This window comes from Podarcis melisellensis (assembly GCF_964234715.1).
Source record: "Podarcis melisellensis genome assembly, chromosome: Z".
Taxonomy (NCBI): domain Eukaryota; kingdom Metazoa; phylum Chordata; class Lepidosauria; order Squamata; family Lacertidae; genus Podarcis; species Podarcis melisellensis.
Window position 1 is genome coordinate 34,953,011 of NC_138547.1, and position 23,943 is coordinate 34,976,953.

At 42.9% G+C, this 23,943-nt stretch overlaps 1 long non-coding RNA gene across 4 annotated transcripts in view; it reads left to right on the top strand.

Annotated features, from left to right (window-relative positions):
- The window catches only part of LOC309362177, a 72,385-nt gene extending 51,297 nt beyond the window's left edge, over window positions 1-21,088 (top strand). For 3 of the 4 annotated variants that reach the window (XR_014164841.1, XR_014164842.1, XR_014164843.1), the window contains one exon: window positions 20,645-21,088. This is a non-coding gene — a long non-coding RNA (uncharacterized lncRNA). Of the gene's footprint in view, window positions 1-599; window positions 761-20,644 lie in introns of all 4 variants that reach the window. The other variant, XR_014164840.1, reaches the window with a different exon arrangement.
- Window positions 21,089-23,943: the final 2,855 nt, after the last annotated feature.

Consider the following 23,943-nt stretch of genomic DNA (forward strand, 5'->3'; position numbering starts at 1 on the left):
GGCAGAGGGCCTTCTAGGTAGTGGCACCCACCCTGTGGAACGCCCTTCCAGCAGATGTCAAAGCGATAAACAACTACCTGACATTCAGAAGACATCTTAAGGCAGCCCTGTTCAGGGAAGTTTTTAACGTGTGATTTTACTGTATTTTTGGTTTTTATGGAAGCCGCCCAGAGTGGCTGGGGAGGCCCAGCCAGATGGGCGGGGTATAAATAAATTATTATTATTATTATTATTATTATTATTATTATTATTATTATTATCTAACACCCCCTGGTTCTGTTTTTTACTTTACTCTTTCACCTCCTTTTTGTGAGTTTAACAGGTACTGTGTAATAGAGAGCTAAGCTAATCTATTTTGTTTGTTTGTACAGTGGTACTTCAGGTTACATACGCTTCAGGTTACAGACTCCGCTAACCCAGAAATAGTGCTTCAGGTTAAGAACTTTGCTTCAGGATGAGAACAGAAATTGTGCTCCGGCAGCGCGGCAGCAGCAGGAGGCCCCATTAGCTAAAGTGGTGCTTCAGGTTAAGAACAGTTTCAGGTTAAGAACGGACCTCCAGAACGAATTAAGTACCTAACCCGAGGTACCACTGTACAGGTTTTTAGTTTTTTAATGGAATAAATAAATGATGGGGAACCTGTGGCCCTTCAGATATTGTTTGACTCTGAACTCCCATCAGTCACAGCCTGGCCAATAGTCAGAGATAATGAGAGTTGTATTCTCGCAACAGTTCAAAGGTTCCTTACTCCTGGAATAAAGTGCCAGTTTTTGAATCATTTTTCATTGTCTTATTTGAAGATTAGCTGTGTCTTATTTGAAGATGCACTATATTCTGTGGGGCTTTCTCCCTATTAGGTTACATGTAGATCAAGCTGCACCCTAAGATAGAGTGTGCATTTGTCTAGGGAGAGCAAGTTGAACTGTGAATAGGTTCCTATCCAAAACGTAACATTGAGGATATGGAGGGAGTCCTTGATACTGGAGGTTTCCCCAGGTATAGTTATGGCAGGGGTGGGGAACTGGATCTGGCTAGTGGATCAGACCCTGCAGGCCATGTTTTTGATTCCGTAGATTCTAATACTGATTGATTCCAAAAAGTAGGACCCCCCCTGTTTCCAGGGAAAAGGGAAAGACATAACATAGTTGAATAGTATCTGCTTTGCATGCAGAAGATCCTAGGTTCAATCCCTGACATCTCCAAGTAGTGCTAGGTGAGCATTCTTCCTGAAACCTGGAAAGTGGTTGTCAGTCTGTGTAAAATGCACTGAGCTTGATGGACCACGGGGATGACTGGTGGACAACTGTAATTTTCTATGCCCCTAAATTTACCAGCAGTGGATTTGATAGCAACTTCTCCACCTCTCCTTTTTCACAACTTTCCCCACATTCTTTTCCATTTGCATCTGGGTGCACTTCAGAACTTACATCTTGTAGTATTTGCTGGAATTGGTGTTTAGGAGTTCCAGATTAGACATGTAATAAGGTAAGATGAAGTATACATGATGGAAATCTCTTACTGCAGGATGAATTAATTTATCTTGACTTTCCTATTACTTTGGGGATGGGAAACCTGTGGCCGTCCAGATGTTGTTAGAATTTGCCTCCCATCAATCCCAGAGAGCATAACCAATGGCAAGAGATAATGGGAGTTGTAGTCCAAAGATGTCTGGAGGGCCACAGGTCCCCCACCCCTGTATTGATATGGCAGAATGGAGCCAGAGTTTTAGAGTATGATATCAGGAGTGAAAAGTATGCTGAAGAGATTAAAGAACAATATAAAGAATTCTAAGCAGCTTGAGTATTTAAAAAGCTCCTTGCATGTGGAATTTAGCAAATTATGCTGCTGAGGATTGAGAAAGATTTAGATGGGAATTAGAGCTGTTTATGATAACAAGCCAAGCAAATGATAAGCCAGATGTACAGAAAATAACAATATTGCCAAGCGGTGCTGGGGAAGAAATCATCTATATTTTGTTTTTAAGAAATAAATCAGTTATGTAGTGAAGCTTGCAGCACTTGAAGGAAGATGTAATGAAACCGTAATAGAAGGGAGGGTGGGAAAAGGGGCAAAGAATGTATCACATTCCTAGGGACAATCAAGCATAAGATTATCCATCTTTGTTCTTTTAGGCAAGTGTGCTGTAGAAAAGCACATGAAATATTTGTACCCAGGCAATCTAAATCACGAGATGAAAAACTGAAAGCTGCAATTTGATCTATTCTGTCCTGTTGCTGTCTGGTCTGGTCTTATTCTGCTGAAGACAGCCTAGGGCAATGCAAGTTGGGTGCTTCAAAAGCAAGGAGAGCTCCTAGTAAGAAACATGCTGTACCCCCTTATGGGAGAAATGGTGTCTCTTAAAGAGCCAGCTCTCTGGTCTGAATATTGTATTGCTCCTGTGCTCTATGACTTCTTACCTGGTGTGCTCTCTGCACCACTGAAGTGATAAGGTAGCATGTAAGTCACTTGATTCATTGGGCCAAGAAGAAGATGCTCAAGAGGCTCCTGGCTCCATATCTATATGGGTATGAGATATCATTATCACTAGCGTCTCATCAATTTATTACGGTCAGCATACCAGAAATACAGTCATACCTCTTGTTACGTTTGCTTCAGGTTAAATCTTTTCAGGTTGTGTCCCATGGCGACCTGGAAGTAACGGAATGGGTTACTTCCGGGTTTCGCCACTCGCGCATACACAGATGCTCAAAATGACGTCACACGCATGCGCAGAAGCAGCGAGTCACGACCTGCAGACACACAGACGCAGGTTGCATTCTGCTCAGGTTGCGAATGGGGCTCTGGAACGGATCCCGTTCGCTACCAGAGGTACCACTATACTATGATATGTGGTTCAGCAGACTCCTGCCTACCAGGTTGAGTGGCCCTCTGATTGGCAGCCTTAGGGTGAGACCCAGGAGCTCATTCCTTAGCTGGCAACACTGTAGCCTTGGATTCAATGCTGGAGTCATTCCTGGAGTCATGACAGATCCATGTGAAATGAGAAAATGCCCATGTTCCCTCCTAGATTCTGGACCATGCAACTGTCATCCCACTTCCCAGCTTCTGATGCAAGCTTCAGATTTCTTCATTCAGTTATGGTGATTCAGCTAGCTCTCCTACAAGATCTAGATTCCTTTCAGGATACAGAATCTCTGTTTCACCTGCCCAGCTAGTTGTGCAAATGTAAGAGAGGGAGGCAGCCAGCCAACTGCTTTGCTCTGATAGAGGGGACCAGGTAGAAGGTGGAAGACTGTAGCTTTTCTTCTCTTATGAAGGATACACACCTGAGGTAGTGGCATGCTCAAAGCCAATCTGAATGAATAGCATATTCTACTGTTATTCACTGGCAGGGAAAATAATCTTTTTTAAGAACACTAAGCCCCTTCCCCAACCCCCCCTTCTGAGATGAAGCATTGAACCCACCACCTACCTGTATGCCTTTATTTTAAACTTCATTTAAAGCAAACTGAAATATGGTGCTCTTGGGTAACTGAATTATGTGCCCAAGGTCACATTTTATGCAGTTTCTTACCTGCCACAGATTCAAGTTATAAACAAGTTATAAATCTACCTCCTATTTTTGAAACTAACTTTTTACTCCACCCCTCTTCCATTTTCTTCCATCTTCATGGCAACCCCATGAAGTAGTTTAATCTGAGAGATGGTGACCTCCCCAAGGTCATCCAGTGAGCTTCATGGCTGAGTGGGGCCCACCTTCTGGAGCTAGTCCAGAGAGCTAGCTTATCTATGATACTGACTAAGCTTGGAACTGTCCAAGCAGTTCAGCAATGGAACCAGTTACTGTGGGTGTTCACTCTCCCACAACAGAGGTTTTCAAGTAGAGGCTGGACAGCCATCTGTTGTGGGATGCTGTAGCTCGGAATTACTGGCATCAAGCAGATGGACTTCTGGACCCTTGCCAACCCTATTTTTCTATGACTCTGCATGTAGAAGCATTATGGCTCTTCGCAGAATATGGCTGTGACAACATACGGGAGTTGATGGCAATCTCGGCAGAAGTTTTATTGACATGTGCACTCCCCCAAGTCTATAGGAATTGCTAGTGTTTTCTAGGGAGAAAATGTTGGATGTTGGGTGGAGAAACTCAGCTTGAATTCCCAGCTCAGATGGTACAACGTGGCTTCTTGACTGGACAGCTCCTTTCCTGCTACAGCAAAACTTCCCAAGGAGCTGCCCCTTACCGTGCTGGACAGCTCCCCAACCCGACTTGTTAATAAAGAGGAACTTGAGCCACACCACTCAGGGTTGGCAGAAACAGGATACTTGTCCAAAGGCCCCTGGAATCTGAGTGCTAGCTTTGCTTATAAAAAACGAGGGGAGAGAGATTTATGGAGCTTGCAGGCAGCTGGATATCAGCTTGTGTGTCAGCTGGACACATTTTTATCACTCCAGTGTCTATACAGTTGATGGCTGTAGTCAGATAACAATGGAAAAGTAATAGCCTGGCAGGCAGGCAGGCAGCCTAAGCAAGTTATGTCTATCTAATGGGGACAGATTGTCCTTGGTGAAAGAATTTCTAAACCATTGGATCCAAAACAATGACTTTCATTAGTGGAGAAAGCCAGCCAGATCTGTCACAAAGCAGTTTGTGTGTGTGTGTGTGTGTGTGTGTGTGTGCGCGCGCGTGCATGCATGCATGCAAGACCACACACACACATCAGCATTTTCCCAAGTGCAGAGCAACCAGAATTGGAAGATGGCTTGTTGACTCAGCATATTAATTTACCACAGCCCGTTGCCAAAAAGACTGGAAATCTGAAGGCAGATGATTTTCAACTTTAGGAGAGGAAAGAAAAATTCCACTGCCAGTTGTAGGCTTTAAAGGGCTGTATCTAATTTATCACCCTCTAAAAGCTGCAATAACTCCTCAAGGAGGTAGTTAGGGTGGGTAAAGGGAAATCCTTACAGCAATTCAAAAATAAAACAAGACGCCCAGAGAGAAGAGCCTCTTTACTTGCAGGATCCAGAAGAGTTTCAGCAGACCTGTCCAGGAATGCTTTAGGCATAAGCATTATTCTTGTAGGACAGAGGGTCAAGCTTACTACAGGTCATGACCTTGGGAGTATGTCAGGCAGGGATCCAGAATCCTTGCCATGTTCTGGCCAAAAATGGGAGCTACAAGGTATCAAGTTTGGCCTCTCCACAAAAAATCTCTTGAGCATCAATTGGCCAGAGCAAATTATGTGACAAGGCACAGACATATATTCAAGCCATTGGTCCATCTATGGTCTGTTCTGGCTTGCAGCAACAATCCAGGGGAATTTTCTAGCTCCTCTACCAGAGATCTTTTGAACTATATGTACTGGCTAGTGAATCTGGCTTCCTATACAGTCAAAGTACATACTCAGCTGCTGAACTACAGCCCACCCACCTTTAAAAGCTTCTTGACAAGGAGTAACCTCTGTCCTAAATGATCAAGAAGGGAAGTTAGCTTGCTCCTTACATATTTGTCTGCCTCACTCATTGAGAGTCATGCCCACAGACTGAACAGTGGGTTGTATCTCAAAGCAGGGGGTGACCTATTCTTAACCTTTGATTCTTTTAAGGGAAAAAAAAAACAATTTCTGAAGTTAATATATTTTTTAAAAAGCTTTTATGGTTAAGGTAGGTCTCCATTTCTGAGAACTGCAAAATGCCGGTTAAGCCACAGTTGCTGAATGATCACAAGAACAAAAGAAAAGTCTGCTGGACCAGGCCAGGCTGGATCTAATCCATCATCCTATTCACTCTGTTGCCAACCAAATGCCCACTGGAATTCTGAAAGCAGGACCTCGGTGTAATAGCTCTTTCCCCACTTGGTATTCCCAGCAAGGGTTATTCAGAGGCATACTTCCTCCAACCATAAAACATAGTCATTGTCGCTAGTAGGCATAGTTAACCTGTGGCAGTTGTTCTCGGCCCCCTTTTCAGTGGTTGCCCTATCCCTCTATAATACCCTCCCTTGGAATATCCATATACAGGTGGTACCTCGGGTTAAATACTTAATTCGTTCCGGAGGTCCGTACTTAACCTGATACTGTTCTTAATCTGAAGCACCACTTTAGTTAATAGGGCGTCCTGCTGCTGCCGCGCCACCGGAGCCCGATTTCTGTTCTCATCCTGAAGCAAAGTTCTTAACCTGAAGCACTATTTCTGGGTTAGCAGAGTCTGTAACCTGAAGCGTATGTAACCTGAAGCGTATGTAACCCGAGGTACCACTGTCCCTTAGAAGATTGGAAAAAAGACTTTTTTATTCTGGTTTACATTTGGGTAGCTTTATGGTTATTGTTGTTTCCTCTTAAGAACTTACCGGTAAATTTTATCTAGTTACTGTTTTCATGTTGTTAACTGCTTCGACTGTTATTTCAAATCTTGGCATTTTAATGTTGTATTTTATTAATTATTTGTAACCCACTTTGGGAAGGTGTATAACCTAAAAGGTATGTTAGAAATCAATTGTGTTAGTGGTGGCGGCAGTGATTAATCATCCCAATCATAATCAAAAGCTGATAATGCAATCTACACTGCATGAAACATTTGCTTTGCTATGCTTACCAGATGCCTTGCAGAGGCTTGTGCAAAACTCTCAATGAGCTTGATAAACTCTTCCCTGGATATTCTGTTTCCTTAAGTCTCAACTTGGTGCCCTACAGATGTTTTGGGCTGTGATACCCATCATCACTGGGCATTGGCTATTCTGACTGAGGCTGATGGGAGTTGGAATCATAGAATAATAAAGTTGGAAGGGTCAGCTAGTCCAACTCCCTGAAATGCAGGAATCTCTTAACACACAGTCCCCCTTACAATTTGAAACCATACCGGACCCTGCTTAGCTTTGCAAATATGCTAGTAGTTTTATTGCTGCAATTAACCCTAATCCTTGCTGTTGTCCAAAATGACTGCAGGGTTGAGGAAGGCTGCTTTAAGCTATCCAATATTCCCCTAGGAGTTGCTCCTCTCCACTTCAAGCCTATGTGGCTCTTCTGGCTGACCCATGACTAATGTTGCTGGAATACAACTCCCATCATTTATTTTATTTGAATAATTTATATGCCACTTTTCATTCAGAGAATAGTAAGGCAGTCTAGCCAGCTATGCCGAATGCCACATGAACAAGTCTGCCCACACGTAGCAGAATCCAGGAGTAACATGAATTTTTTTAACTTCCTGAATTGCTGCTGAAATGGTTGCTTTAGCTCCACGTGGTATTTTTTCAAGAGGACTGCATTGGAATTTGCAACATTTATAAATCGAATGACTGAGGCGCCTTGTTTGAAATGTATGTTCCGTATAAAGAGTATTCCTTTTTAGCTTTCTGTGTTACATTGAAAACAGTTCATGAATGAAGGAATGGAGACCAAAATACATGCTTGGTGGCACTTGAGAAAGAATCTTGCAAGACTCCTGGGAGGCACATTGCTGCAAATGAATTGCAATGGCAGAATAGTCAATGTAATGGGGGAGTTGAAAGTGGGTTTGAGGATGTTAAACATTGGTGCCTGATTTCCATGCAATAAGAATGCATCACTGTATGTTTTACTTGGGGAGAAAATAATCCATACTAAAGGAAACTGCTTCTTAAAGCCCTAATGCTGCTTTGATTTGCCAGATGAGGAATGCATATCATAATAAGCCTGCATCTACTATTTTTATATCATTACATTATTGAGCCACACTTACTATGGTTATCGCATCTGAATTTTTAGAATTGTTTCACATAGATGTGTACCATTGAGTGTTTCAATTTATTTTTTCTCTGACTCCACCTATATTAGAATGGGAGATTCATAGGTCATGATTTAGTGCGCCTGGAGGCCCACATGTTCCCATCCCTGTCTATCTTATTGCAATCATATGGACCATAAACAGACCAAAACACAAGGGAAGCTCTTCATGAAGGAACAGTGACCAGCACTGCATAGAATCAGATTCTCCATCTTAAGCAGAAGAATCCAGTTCCTGTTCATCACCCCTCTCAACCCTATTTTAAAACCCTATTTTAAAGGTAAAGGACCCCTGACAGTTAAGTCCAGTCACAAACGACTCTGGGGCTGCAGCGCTCATCTCACTTTTCTGGCCGAGGGAGCCGACGTTTGTCTGCATACAGTTTTTCTGGGTCATGTGGCCTGCATGACTAAGCCGCTTCTGGTGAAACCAGAGTAGCGCATGGAAATGCCGTTTACCTTCCCGCCGTAGTGGTACCTATTTATCTACTTGCATTTTGATGTGCTTTTGAACTGCTAGGTTGGCAGGAGCAGGGACCATGCAACAGGCGCTCACCCCGTTGCGGGGATTTGAACTGCCGACCTTCTGATCGGCAAGCCCTAGGCTCAGTGGTTTAGACCACAGCACCACCTGCATCCCCCTTCTGTGTGAGGCAAGGGTTCAGCTCTTTGAGAGAGGACTTTGCCCAAGTGCATTTTCTTCCTTTTCTCACTCTTTCTGTTTTCATTTAGATTACTTTGTTTCTTATTGTATTATGAAAAAGCCTTAATAAAATTTCATGAAAAAGAAAAAGTGTGGAGAAGTTTTTCTGCTTGAGAATCACATTCACTTCTGGGCCGCCTATGGGGGGAGGGCAGGGCCAGGCCGGACACACATGCCTGTGGTAAATAAGGCCGTAGCAAGAAAATATGAATCTTGATGTGTGTAGCTCAGACTCTTAATATCAGGGTCATGGGTGTGAGCCCCATGTTGAGCAAAATATTCCTGCATTGCAGGGGGCTGGACTATAAATGGCCCTTGTGGTCGCTTCCAACTCTATAATTCTATGATTCTTCCTTTGTATAGAAGACTAGCTTGCACACAAACTCACATACTCCGTTCTGCCTTACAGCCAGGCAAGCAAGAAAAGCATGACTATAGTTCATGGACATATTCAAGCCAGGCAAAAACACTCAAGGAGCATGCAAGGCAGAGCGAGTGAGGTTTGCAGCTTGAGAGGAGGGGTGATTTGAGGAGAGTCCTGAGGACCAGATACTGGAGGAGCTGCATTTTGCACCTGGGCCTGAGGTTTTTCATCCTTCTGTTAAGTCCTAGTTCCCAGAGGGCTGCTGGTGCAGGGGGCACTCTTCTTGATATACTTTTTCATGGTAGAAATAAATTGTTCAGTGTGTGCATAATGTCTATGTCAGTGGAGTGTTTTAACAGCCATCTTTATATCATACCTTGAATAAGCTGCACTTCTTATTGTGTGAATAAGTGATAAAAGGGAGTAGTAAAAAAGAAGGAACCTAGGCTGCCATGATATTATACACATTTATCTCCTGCTGTAAATTAGATGCCGTTCAGTACTGCAATTAATAGGTAAAAGAACACACAGAAAGAAGGAAAAAACACATTAAGGGATTATGACCTAGGCGCATGCGCGCATGCACACACACACACAATGCACACACTCTCTCACACACATAAATCTGGCTTCTTTTCTTAGACCTCTTAAATATTCAGGCTTTGTAATTCAGTTGAAGCAGTTTAATGCCTAATATTTAATGTAACACTTTGAGCCACTTAATTTCATATTCCAAAGCTTTAATGGGCATAATACTAGATAGATGATTGTACTATTAGTCTAATCTTTGACAGTATCCATATGGTGCTCTGGAAATGATGTACGTGTTTGGCTTTTCAAGCAGGTTTTTGAATTCAAAATAATGATAACCACTGAAGGTGTTTCTGTCGTAAAAGTAAGTTACAGTGTGATCTTCAACTCTGTATTGCCTTATACATGCCCTTTTATTTTATCATTATTTTCACAGAGATAGGGAACAATGAATCTTTTCAAGATCTAAACAATGAATCTTTACCAATCATTTGGCAGTCTATTATGAACTAGGGTAATAGCAATGATATCTGAGCCTCTGAAGTAAAGCATCCCTAATTCCTTTGATATTGACTCCCTCAAATTTTGTATTTTGGGTCTGGCAATGGTGGTTCATATTGACTGAAAAAGGTTCAGGATAGATGATTGCTTTAACTATATGTCTAAAGACCTTCACAGCAGATCACCATTGGAAACAAGTTTAAAAAGGGAGAAGGAATCTGTGGCCCAGCAAATGTTGCAAGACTCTAACTTATATCAGTTGCAGCCAGCATGGCCAAATAGTCAGAGATTATAGGAACCATACTTGAACAACAACTGAAGAGATGGTGCAATCATTGAAACAGCTCTACTGCAGGCCGAACAGCCAAGAGGTACTGGAATATTCACAATCAATAAAGGAAATGTTTTCTTACTTGCTTGTTTTATCAAGTTGTTTTTTAAAAAATAATCCACTATCAATCTAAATCTATATCTGCATCACCTATGTTGTGTCTTGAAGCTGCGTTCATTTTGAAATTTGGATGCCAACTGGTGACTTAATCATTTGGCATGTCACTGCTTTCCTCAGTGCAACTTTGAGATGTTACAAATGGGGAAGGCCAGAGCTTAGTGGTAGAATACCTGCTTGTTATATAGAAGGTCACAGGTCCAATTTCTGACACCTCCAGACAGGGATGGGAATGTCTGCTGCCTGAATTTTTGGAGAGCTGTTGGAGTAATTATGATTTTACTTATGCTTGTGGATTTAAATATGTTATAAGTCTTTTGGATACATTTTTGTATAGCAAGCGGCTGTAAGCTTAAATAATGACAACAATAATTACAGCTGAAAGTGTTGCGATTAGGATACAGTTGTATTTTTCTTTAAGTTCTCTTTGGAATGTTGCTTGAATATTTTCAATCTGGAGTCAAAAGAGTTGTGGCTTGTTTGGCTGCTGACAATCATGAAGGGTGAATCAAAACCACCTTGAAAAATAAGCTGTCTCAATAGATCATACAGACAAACTCTAATTCTCACAAATTTTGGCAGATGTAGACACTGGTGCATCGGAGTGCAGTCATTCTGCCACAAATACTTTCAAGGAAAACTTGTCAAAATTGCTGCCAATTTCTTCTGCGGCTAATGCAAGAGATGTGATTGTCTTCAGAACAGAATCCTCACATTCAGCAGTAAATAAGCATCATTCTTTGGTCACACAACTCTCAGTGAAGAACATTATTATTAAATTTAATTAAAGCATGTAAAAACCATCGGAATTAACAGTACTTTTCTTGTTTGCAAACCAAGTTCAATTATTTTATTTTCCTGGACAAATACCTCAGTTTGAACTGGTATTGCGCAAATTGTGAAATTAATCAAATTGAAAGTTCATGGCGAATATTAATGTCAGCTGCAATTAATATGTTGGAATGAAACTCATTTCCTTTTGCCTTGAAGCAGATGGAAGCTGGGCCAGAAAGCAAGAGTCCAAATATTTACTAACTCCAGCAACAAGTTTAGAAAGGAAAAGGTTACAGCAATATAATTTGACAGTTTGAAAATGTATTCCCCCCCCTTCATTTGCTTACTCTTTCTGTCATGAACCTGTTTGCCAGTTAAAGTTATCGTCAGAGTATCTTTTCAAGTCTTCTCTACCTCCAGAGTATATGAGTAAATGATCACTCCCCTGGCGGAGGAAGAGGAGTGCAGGGGGAGCGCACCGCCCCTGGAAGCACGATCCCGGTGGGATGCCATCGTAGCTGCCCCTGTCCCTGCACTGGGCACCATGCCCCCAGGACACACACCATGCCCCTATGGGCAGTGCCTCACACCCCCAGGATGCATGCCAGCCCTGGCCCCGCCTGCTCTCCGCCCCCCAGTGCCGGAACATGAAGCACTGCCGGAACATGAAGCACTGCCACTGGGCATGCCAGCTTTGGAAATTCTTCATTAGGGTCTGTCCAAGCTGGGGGTTTTTTTTGGGGGGGGGGATGGATGGACAATGTAGGTGTATGATGCAACATGCCACTCACGCAATAATAGTGCATTAATGGTGGATTTATACTGGATTGTCCACACATCATTTCACTTTCTTAGTTGTTCTGCGATGGTTCCCCTATGTTACCATATTATCCCCCATTTAGAGGGGCACTCTGGTACTATAGCACAACAAAAGTGGAACAAAAAGGTGGTTTGTAGTCTAAAAAGTTACAGGATTTTAGGAAGAAATTATAAGACATGCATCTGATGCAAATGAAGCAAGAGCTTCATTTTTTTACAAGAGCAAAGTATGATCGCCTATACAGTCATACCTCGGGATGAATATGCTTCGGGTTAGGCAAATTCGGGTCGCGCTCTGTGGCGACCCGGAAGTAATGGAGCACGTTACTTCCGGGTTTCGTCACGCGCGCATGCAAAGACCATCAAAATGGCGTTACGCGCACACGTAGACATGCCGTCAAGTCTTGCATTCCATTCGGGATGCAAACGGGGCTCTGGAATGGATCCTGTTTGCATCCTGAGGTACCACTGTAAATTTAATGATAACATCCTGAGCACAAATAATCATGATTCTTCAATAGAAAGGACACCTGGAGGGGACCTTTGGGCTGCTACTGCTGTGGCTCCTTTCCTCTTTATCATCTGCTCCTCTTAGAGGAGGGGAGGGGAGCCAGTCCCCCACCCACGATGGTACTGAACTACAACTCTCATCAGTCCATGACAGGGATGATGTGACTTGTATCCCAGCCACATCTGGAGGACCAATTCTGTCTTAGAATCTTAGGCTTCTTCAACTTTTACTCCTTTTAGACCACTTGCCCATTTTCAGTCTTTTATCTTTTGCCTCCACTCTTGTTATTGCCGAAAACAAAACAAAAAATGCAAGCTCTGTTGGCCAGCGTGCTTTTGATTTTCCCTGGAAATTTTACCTATATTTTGTTCAAATCCCTTTTTGGCGCAGCAAAGTCCTTGTATTGTATTGTTCTGTCCCTTTTCTGAATAGGTGAACTGTGGGCTGTAGGCCTGCTGAATCTCTGTACAGACTGCTGAAAACCTGCTTCCTTCCAGCTCCCATCATCTCCTCCATGGCCCCTTTCTCTGCTATGCACACACACAGAGAGAGAGCTTTATTGCAGTCCATAGACCCAAAATACACAGTACAACAGTAGTACATATCTACAGTTATTAAAGTGTAAGATTGGCCTTGCTAGCCATATCTTCTAGCAATAATTGTAGCCACTTACATATAATGTGTGTGTGTGTGTTTTTGTACAGTGGTACCTTGGGTTACATATGCTTCAGGTTACAGACTCCGCTAACCCAGAAATAGTACCTCGGGTTAAGAACTTTGCTTCAGGATGAGAACAGAAATCGTGCGGTGGTGGCGCGGCAGCAGCAGGAGGCCCCATTAGCTAAAGTGGTGCTTCAGGTTAAAAACAGTTTCAGGTTAAGAACGGACCTCCAGAACGAATTAAGTACGTAACCAGAGGTACTCATTCATGGCACCCACATACAAAACATTAACTTGTTCATAAATAATATAGTTTGGGATGAGCAGTGTGGCAGCCATGCTTTCTGATGATACCAGATTGTCCAGTCAGTTAAAACAAAATGATCTCCAAGAGGATTGCTCCAAACTGGGTGAATGGGCAGTAAAATGGAACCCACAGTTCAATGTAAGCAAAGTAAAAGGGTACAGATTGCACCATTCTACTCCATTCAAGGGATAGATCCCATCTCCTTTCACCCGAACCTGGCTGCATGCAGTTTCCATGGCACTGTGGCTTTCCACTTCCCTTTAATTCCTTTCTGAAAATCAGTCACATAGATTACAACGTGCAAGAGAGAGAACGTCGCTAAAATTGCTGAGGCCCCAAATCATGCAGAGCTGATGTTCAGAAAATATGCACATTCACGCAGCACTGTCATTTGTTAGCAGAGATGCTTAAAATATGATGTAAGGGGAAGCCAGGCTGCCGAACTCCCTTCAAACGTGCCTAGGAATTACAGCAGTCTTATGCAAGCAAAGGAAAACTTTAAACCAATTACAAATCTTGCTTGGAAGAAGGGCCTCTTAAAAATAAGAACTGTTTAAATGTCAGGTATTAATAAAAAACCCTGTCAATTTTAAATCCTATTTAACTTTCATGTGCTGGTTCCTTGTTGTCATAGCTGCTCATTAGGAATTTGAAACAAATGGGGGGGGGGAGAGAAAGCTCTGTGGAATAAAAGCCACTGAGTAAGAGAATGAAGCAGTGCATACAAAATATAGTAGAAAGTAGCACAGCAAGGTATGAAATCGTTAAAATGCTCTTCACAAATTTGTTTTCTTAATTATGATTTTAAACTATGAATGCGTTTACATAAGCAATGTGGGTTTTCACCCAACCAACAGCCTCTTTCCTTTATAAATTTTACAGCTCTATTAATTACTCTTTAGAAAAAGCATTGTTCTGAGTTTTATATATAGAGAGAAACGGTGGTAGGGCTTATTATTTTTTTATATTCTTTGCAATTTTATACCACCATTCTTCCAAGGAACTCAGGGTGCCATATATAGTTGCTCTGTCACAACAACCATGCGGAGTAGGTTCAGAACCTAGCTCTAAAACTGATTTCTTTTTAGGACATGACCCTTGTTTCCAACCACCTCATCCTGGTTCTACACCTCTGTTAACTGCAATAGGAACATAAGTAAAGCCTTGATGGATCATTCCAAAGGGACATTTAGTTCAGCATCCTGTTCAGACCTCCTGTATTCAGGTTCTTTGATCTCATGCACTTATTCCACCTTCCCTGTGTTCCGTCTGGCTCTGTTATCCCAAAACTGCTGGCTACGAGCTTGTTACCAATATTAATGAATGATGGACATTCATTTATATGAGAGTGTGGCACTAGAAACTGGCTCTTTTATGTACGGAAAGGTCATTAATTCAATATTCTAGGGTCCCTCCAAATGTTCTTTTTATTGTCCATTCATGATGACGTGCTGATATAATGGCATGGCCCTTGCTATTAATACTGTTTGCAACTGCATAGGTTTTGGGGCGAACATACTGCTTTGTTTCCAATTAGTTCATTTTCCATATCTTCCTGCTGAAATTCTGTAACTCTTCATGTCACAAATGTTCCAGCTCAGTCATTAATCTTGATCCTTCCTTTGTTGTTCTATACTGCTAGATTGCCTCTGCAGATGGAAATAATGTGGTAACATTGGGGAACCATTGCAGAACAACCTGTAAAGTGGAATGATGTTTGGACAGTCCAGTATAAATGCATCACTAATGCAGTATTATTGCATCAATATGTTGAAGAATACACCACACACCTGGCTAGTGAGACTTCCCACCCACTAATTTAAGTTTGAAAACCAAAAACCTTGGAATTTCTTTAAAATAATAAGAGGTGAATTCTAGGTTGGCTTATGTGTGTCTTTTCGTTTGTTTTCAAAGTTTCCAATCCTGCTGTCACCATGTAAGGCTCCATTTTGTCCTAAAATAAATCCTCTCTCATACATAATAACCCCCAGTTGTGTTAACTTTCCTTCCTTAAAGTAGCCAAAAGACAACACCTGTCTCTCACAGCAATTGACCGTGAAAAATGTAGGGCATTTCTCTTATATGTTTTCCTCTCCTTCCTTATGGAATTAATAATATCCACCACTCTGGTGTGCGTTGCAGATCTTTCAGCAGATTTAATCTGCTCTACAATCTTTTCTGTTGCTCACTTATTCTTTTTGCTTCCTCCTTTGAAAAGATTGCTGATCTTATAATCTTTAGCAAAATTAGGTAATTTTAGGCTAATTAAATAATCTATGGCGTTTTAAACTGTGTGTGTGTATGTGTGTGTATTTCTGCTTGTTTCTATATTGTGAATTTTTGTGTTTTTATATTGTAAACCACCCTGTGATCCTTGGATGAAAGGTGGTATAGAAATTCAAAGAATGAACAAATGAATGAATGAATTTTCAAGGGATAGTGGCAAGCAGGCTAGACTTTGTTTCCAGTCATTTAGGGTTTTGTGTGTTTTTTAAAATCTGAATGGCAGTTGCCCAGTTTTGAGTTCAAATTCCAATGGCTGCAAGTATCTGGAACACAAAGAAATGGACCCAGTTGGTGTTTTGAGCCCAAACATAGGAGCAGCTCAGCACTGCAAATCTGGCACAACCTTGTGGATCCTCTAGGGTAGATGAGAGAATCAACCAGCAAGATGGTTAGAAAGGGGGCAGACTGGGAGTTGTACAGAAGATAGCCTTCCCACCTGAGGGAACACTCAACATGAAGCCAAGGTCTTAAGTTAGAAATCTGCACTGTAATTCTTCTTAAATAATGCTTGCACTGACCATGCACACTTACTTGGGAGTACGTCCTCTTGAAATCCCTGGGAAATAATTCTTAGTAAACATGGAATAGGTTTGCATGTATGAAAAAATAATAATTCCAAGGAGGACATTACGAAGGCAGCTTCAGACAACATGGTATTTGGCCTTGGGAGGCTGAATAGGTCAAAAGTCACTCACCTGCAGGCAATCATGATTCACAATCACCTCTCTCTCTCTCTCTCTGTGTGTGTGTATGTGTATGAATCATAAAATTGTATAGTTGGAAGGGACCCTGGGGATCATCTGGTCCAACCATCTGCAATGCAGTAATCCTGCACATAGCTGTCCCTGGGCCCAAACCACCAACTTTCTGGTTAACAGCCAGGCACACTAACCCATTGCACCACAACATGTGTGTGTGTGTACACACACACATTTATACACACACTTGTAGCATACTCAAGCCTATTCTGGCTTCCCAGTACATGTATACATAGCACAACATGAGCTATAGAAATGTAATAAATAAACGTGCCAATGTTTGTGTATGAAACAAGTAGTGTAATTACAAGCGCCTGCATTTTCATGACACCCCCTCCCTTTGCCCAAATAAACTTTCAAACTTGCCTTTAATAGTTTATACATTGCTTCAGGCACTTTTCATGTTGTTGCTGTAGTGGAAGAGGCAACTTATAACACATTTTACAAATAATGATAAACATCAGCTCGCTGAGCCTGCGAAGCTTTGAATTAATTCTGCTTTTTGTCCCCTACTGCAAATGACTTTAAAAATTCATTTGCTAAGTGTTACATAGCTGACCACAGGCAGCTGGACTGAACAATCACGCCAGATTTCTCTCTGCATCAGAGGCAAGCGCTGAATATGCTATTAGCAGCACATTGAGCCTCTGTAGCTCGGTATTGGACACAGATGAAAAACCCTTCCAAATGGCTTTCCCTTTGAATACAGCACTTCCCTGTGGATCTTACCTAATACAAATTCCTGGATGATTTCAGCTGTGAGATACAGTATTGGATTATTTTGCTGGGCATGTCTGTTTTATTGTTGTCGATAAAGGCTCCAGCATGGAGGAATAGCACTGTTCATGTCTCCTGCGTTGCCCACAGCATGAACTTGATTGTGCACTCCATTACTGAGAAAGTCAGGGGAAATGAAAGATCTAACTTGTGAAGCAAAAGCAACCCCCCCCCCCACAAAAAAGCAGAAGAGGTGTGTGTGCGTGCATGTGTGTGTGTGTGTGTGTGTGTGTGTGTAGTGTCAGCATAAAGGTATCCCAGAAATCACTGTGCTCTCAGAATACAAAGGAAGAAAAGGCATTTGCTTCCATTGCATTCCTGCAGTACTTTTGCTAAGAGCTAGAGCTGACAAGGGCAACATGTTCTGGCCACCGCCCCAGACACCACCACTTCATATTTCCTCTACACTTGTGCCTTTCCACCATGGACAACCTCAAAGTGGGCTGCACTCCCACAACCAGGGAGATATCTAAAGCATAGAGATACCTAAAGCAAGCTCTCCCTCCCCAGCCATGGGCAGGGGGTGAGGAGAGAGTGGGAGAGAGTTGTGCCAACCAATACTCCCTCCTTCCACATGACAACAGCAGCAGCAGCAACAATGGCAACAATTTCTATCCTGCTCTTCATCCAAGGATACAGGGCAGTTTACAATTTAAAAGCACAAACATACATAACAACAGTGGCGTGTGGTCAGTACACTGGGGTCCACTAGGTCCCTAAATGTTCGCCTGACATCTCCTTCCCAAAGCCCAGGAAGCTTCCTTCTGGTTTTGGGAAGGAGGCAGGGGGATGCAGCATCCTGTCAGAGGTCTGGGTTCTCCTTCCCAAAGCCCGTGAAGTTTCTGCCTGGCTTAAGGAGGGAGGTACAATTCTCGTGCATGCAACGTCATCATCCCCACCACACAATCCCCCTTGCAAGCTGGTCCTCTGCCCCTAACTGTTCTCCTGTTCCCCACACACCACTGCATAAACATGGGAACAAACCAAAACAATACCCCTCAACAGTTTAAAAGGCCTTAGATTGTTTAATAAGCCAAAGGCCTGGGAGAAGAAGAAGGTTTTTGTCTGGTGCCTAAAGATGTTTAACAAAGGCGCCAGGTGAGGCTCCCTAGGGAGAGCAGTCCACAAATGGCGAGCCACTGTTCTCGTATTGCCAGCCTCTGGACCTCTCATGGGGGGGGGGGCACACAATGAAGGGAATCAGATGATGATCACAGTCTAGGTTGTATCATGTGGGGAGAAGCAGCCCTTGATGTATTGCAGTCCTGAGCCATATAAGGCTTAATAGATCAAAATTGGGCCTGGCAACTAATTGGCAGCCAGTGGAGTCAGGCCAGTAGTGGCATAATATGCTCAAATATGTGTTCTTGCACAATGAGCCTGCTCCACATGCCATAGCTGTCAACTTACAGATTTGAAAATAAGGGACCAGCAGCCAAAATAAGGGACCTGCAGCCTCACCTGTTCCAGGCACTCCAGTCTTCCTGTCCTCCTGCACTCTGGTCAAACTCATGCTGGTAGCTTCGAGAACACTGTCCAACTAACTTTGTAACCAGAGGTTCAATAGAATCTGAATCACATGTAGTACAAGGCCTATGCAGCCTCAACTTAAGATGGCCTGGCTTTGCACTGCAAAGTTTGCAGCAGCACGTGCAACAAAATGGCGTCCAGCATTCAAAAAAATCCTCAGCTTGCATTAACTAGCCACACACAAGGCATGCAAGCTCCACCCTCCAGTCGTTCTTAGACTTCTTATTGGGTGAGCAACACAGCCAAGCAACACAGTTGGAGCCTCCCTCCTCCCTGGCCGGCAGGGAGGGAGGGAGAGTGCTTCCTTTGAAATTTAAGGGACATCATTTAAGATACATTTAAGGGACATCCATCAATGAGGGACAGCAGCGGGACATGGCGCTGGAATAAGGGACTGTTCCTTTAAATAAGGGACACTTGACAGCTATGCCACATCCCCATGAAAAGAAATAAGAATTTTTGCAAGAAGGAAAGTTACAGGAAAATGCAGTAGAAAGTGGTGAAAAACAATTGCTTGATGCAACATTGTGTAACCTCCCAGGTAACAAATCAGAAACAGTGTTAACTGAGCTTCCTACAACAACATCTCATCTAGAAACAAGCTAAAAAAAGATGATTTTTTGGGATATGGAAAGGCAGCTTGTATATTCCAAAATAACGTTTATTGAAATTCTACCCTCCAAAGAGAACTCCACTATATTTTAGGGTTGGGGACACAGCCATGTTTGTCTTGGTGAAAATTATTCTCCCAGGGAACCCAAGGCAATTCCCTTGATTAAGGTTCTTGGATCCCATGCAGAATTAATCAGTGTGAAATTACAGGAAAGTCTGCTCTCTGCCCTGTACTGGCAGCAGGAACACTGCACAAAAATAGACCTGATTCGTGACTTCTGCCTCTCTGCAGCTCCGAATGGATTAGCAAATTAAAGTGCCAGGAGGGAATTCTATCGGCTAGTGAGAATTTCAATGTGTTAAAGGCAACCTGAGCTAATGGTTTGAAATGTATGAAATGGTTCTTTGAGATACTTGCTTTCAATATGCAACCTAACCATCTGGGCGGTGCTGGGCCAAAACTGGACAGAGCAACAAATGTAAATTTACCATTGGCAGGTAGTCTACATTCCACACATGCTCACCCAGCCCTGTCTGTCACCATCCTGACAAGCAAGAGGCATTATCAGAGTTCAATGACATGTGAAGCAGGGACATTGAGGAGTGTGTCCTGAGCAAATGTTTGATAGCCAGGTGTAGAGGCCTGGAAGATCACGTTCAGCCTCTGGGTCCAAGGTTTCCCATGCTTGCTCTAGAGATCTTTATTTGTTTTTTGAGGGTGTGATTGCACTCCTTCTTGTTCATACTAGTGATGGAATGTGTCTGGAATGAGGCGTCTTACATCACACCTCTCCCATTGTATTTTCCTTCTACTAGTAAAATTCATATTTACTGGTGTGCACCTGAGTTATTGACAGATATTTGTATTTAGAGTGGAACCTCGCAGAGGCAGAGCTAGCTGCTCTGGCACCCAGAGCAATGCACATGCTGTGCACCCAGGGGTGGGGTGATCTGCCCATAGGGGTGGGGCAGCAATGTCACCCCCCTCACGGATGACACCTGGGGCGGGCCACATCTCCCTCCTCCGCCAGTGGAACCTTGGTTTTTGAGCATCTCGGAAGCTGAATGTTTCAGTTTTCGAATGCCGAAAACCTGGAAATGAATGCTTCTGTTTTTTAACATGACTCAGAAGTTGAATGGCTTCCGAAGTGTGTTTCTCCATTTTCTCAATGGAATTTGCTGACTGCCCATTGTGCCTTGGTAGTTGAATGTTTCAGAAGTCAAATGGTCTTCTGGAATTGATTACATTCAACAACCGAGGTACCACTTTGTTAAAAAAGGGTAATACCCAACTAAGTTTTACTCAGAGTTTTATTCTGAAAATCTGTCCCACCAGGTCCTCCAGAAGATCAGATGGAAGAAAGAAGCATTCACCATACTGAACAGTGGAGGATTTGTTCTATTCAGAGTCTACCTGGAGCTGCTGATTAATGAGTAGGCAATGATTGGGACACAGTTGTGACAACTGCTGCAGAGGGACCTCAGTATCTCCCTGGAAAAAGGCACCTACTGGAAGTTGCAGAAAATGTCACCTATCACCACAGTGACTCAAACACTAGATCACTAAATGTAGATGATTGTTGCATGCTACCCCAAGTAGTGTGAGATTTCAGGGGTTTGGGGTGCTTACCCAGGAATCAGTTTCCTTGGAATGAGGGACAGTGGAGACTGTTTTATGTTATATGGTTTATTTACACACATATGCAACCTGAGTCTACAGTGGAAGGCTCATAACATTAATGGCCCAAGAAGGTCTTGCTTCTTCCATAGCCACAGCCTTGTATTCTCTCATCTGCCCAGCCTGCAACCTGCTTCTAGCTTCTAGCTCTCTCACACAACTCTGGATTCTGTTCTTCTAACTAACAGCCAGGTGAGGGAGCGGGGTCCACCCATTTGTCCTCTGGCAGAGTAGCTTCCAGTTTTTTTTACCTTAATGACCCATACTTATGCCATTATTAAGAAGTTGGCCTGGCTAGTCCAGCAATTGAATCCTTGTTGGGTTCAGGAATTGGAAGGGACTCAGGTATGCAGCCCTCCCACAACAACTCACAACAGTATTGTGGAAAAATCAAATAACATCTACAGCAGGACAGTTACATAACACGAATACAGATAATTCAGAAATGTCAGATTCTTTTGTAGTAGGAGGAAAAATAGGATTGTATGGGAAATAAACTAGAAAAACAACACAACAATGACAATGTCACATTGCCCTCAGTAAAAAAAATAAAATAAATACAAATTATAAACCCAAAATGAAGAGGACAATGCTATGAAAGTAGATCTGTAGAAGCTCCCAGTCAGCTGATTCTCAGGGGGAGGAGTATGCTTTTTTAGGTACTTGGGATACAAGTACCTAAAAGCAACACCACATGTGCCCCAATATCAACCATCTTGGGCTTCTATGATCAGCAGGGAGGCAATGTTTGTGGTGACACCACTGGGAGTTGCCCATGTTGGTGGTAACTTATGACAGAGGCTTCTTGCTGGTGGTTCCTTGTTTGTGGAACATTATCCCTTGGCCAGTGAATCATTTGCACTCAACTTTTTAAAATAAAAGTTCTAATTATATAGTTTTAATATGGGCATATTTGCCACCTTGGGCTCCTTTGGAGGAAGACCGAGTGAGCCAATGTGAACTGAAGGATGGAACCAACTGAACCCAATATGGAGAAACGGACTCCTATTTTCAGGACATCTAAAACACAACAGTCAAGCAGAGAAGTGAGGCTTTTAGGGTTCAGGCTCTGAGTGTGTGGCAATCACTAAATCTGGAGAAGCAATAGGCTTTAACTGGCTGAAGTGGTGTGCAAACAGTGGCCAGCAATTCTTCTTTCCCTTCTGAAGTCCTGGATTGATGTTTAATATAATGCTTTAATCGGGATGTCAGAGAATACGACACAGCTGTGTCAAGAAAAGCATGTGTCCCAATGAATGCAAAATAATGTACAACAGCCACCTATTTTAATGCTGCTGGCACAAACTAAACAGGACAAATGTCCCAGAGAACAATCCCTTTGTGGCTTTAAAGAGGAAGAAGGGATAAAATAACCCCCTAAGTACCTGTTATACTGAAGGAATTGCTGAAAGAAGAGACTTTTCTTTTCTCGCTTGCAGGACTCCTCAGAACTGGTAGTGGCACATCTGGGACCACTTGTATGGTGCATCAACAGACAATGCAAGGTTTCCATCTCTCCTTTTAAACTTGTATTTGCTCTGATATAAAAGGCTGTAAAGATCTGATGGTTAAGGAAAAAATATAAAAAGTCAGCTTCTTTCAAGAGGAGCTTGTCTTTGTCCTTTACCTGGTCGTTGTTTTTTAAAAAAATGTTTTATAAATTACTGCATACAGTACAACAGGTAGTTTTCTGTTGCACCAACCCAAGTGCATATAATCCTACACAATGAATTGTTTGAATTCAATACATACTGGCCAGAATTGACTAGAAAGCAAGTGATGCAGTTTAGATTTGGAATGGGGGAAACTGGAGCAGAAAGTTTCCTAGTTCAGTTTCCTAGGTAGAGGATAACCACAGACTACATTTGAACATCTCAGCTCAACAATATTTAGTTTTCAAAACCCTAGATAAAAGGTAAAGGGACACCTGACCATTAGGTCCAGTCATGGCCGACTCTGGGTTGCAGCGCTCATCTCACTTTATTGGCCAAGGGAGCCGGCGTACAGCTTCTGGGTCATGTGGCCAGCATGACTAAGCTGCTTCTGGTGAACCAGAGCAGCACACGGAAAAGCCATTTACCTTCCCGCCGGAGCGGTACCTATTTATCTACTTGCACTTTGACATGCTTTCGAACGGCTAGGTTGGCAGGAGCAGGGACCGAGCAACGGGAGCTCACCCCTTCGCAGGGATTCAAACCGCCGACCTTCTGATCAGCAAGTCCTAGGCTCTGTGGTTTAACCCATAGAGCCACCTGCGTCCCCAAAAGTACTCCTTTTCTTGTCCTAATGGAACCCCTCCTCTTTCTAGGGCAGATACAACTTTGTGGGGAGGGACTTTCACAGCTTAAGACTTGCTGCAGAAAAAAAACCCTTCCAGACTTCCAACCCTGAACTCCCAAAGATTATGGAACTACCAAGAGAATTCCCTCTGCCAACCTTAACTCTTGAGCAGTTGGTTGGAATGTGTGAAGTATCCTGCCTTGATGGAGGATAGAGAGTGATGTGTGTTTGACCACACCCACTTCTGGCATATTACCTACTGGCATGTGGTCCCTGGAAAATTGTCCAAGGGGGAATGCAGCCCTCAAACGGAAAAAGGTTCCTCACTTCTGGTCCGTTATATGTTGTTACCCAAGCACATTTCCCTGCTCTTCAGTGGACCCTTACCATGACCCAACCCTCACTCTTCGGTAGGCTATTTACTCAAGAAGTCTCTCTCAGGGTCAAGGGAATGGATTTATTGGTAGAGTAGAGTTTCCTATCTTTCAGGCCTGCTGCCGCTTCCTCCTGCAGCTCTCCTTTCCACACATACCTTTGCCTTTTACTCCCTCCCACTTTTACAGACCTGACCTCATTCCTGCATCTGGAGGCTTTGGTAAGGTGGCACTTGATTCCACAGTAGGTACAATAAACAACCTTCATCAACCTAGTGCCCTCCATATGGTCTGGTCTGCAAC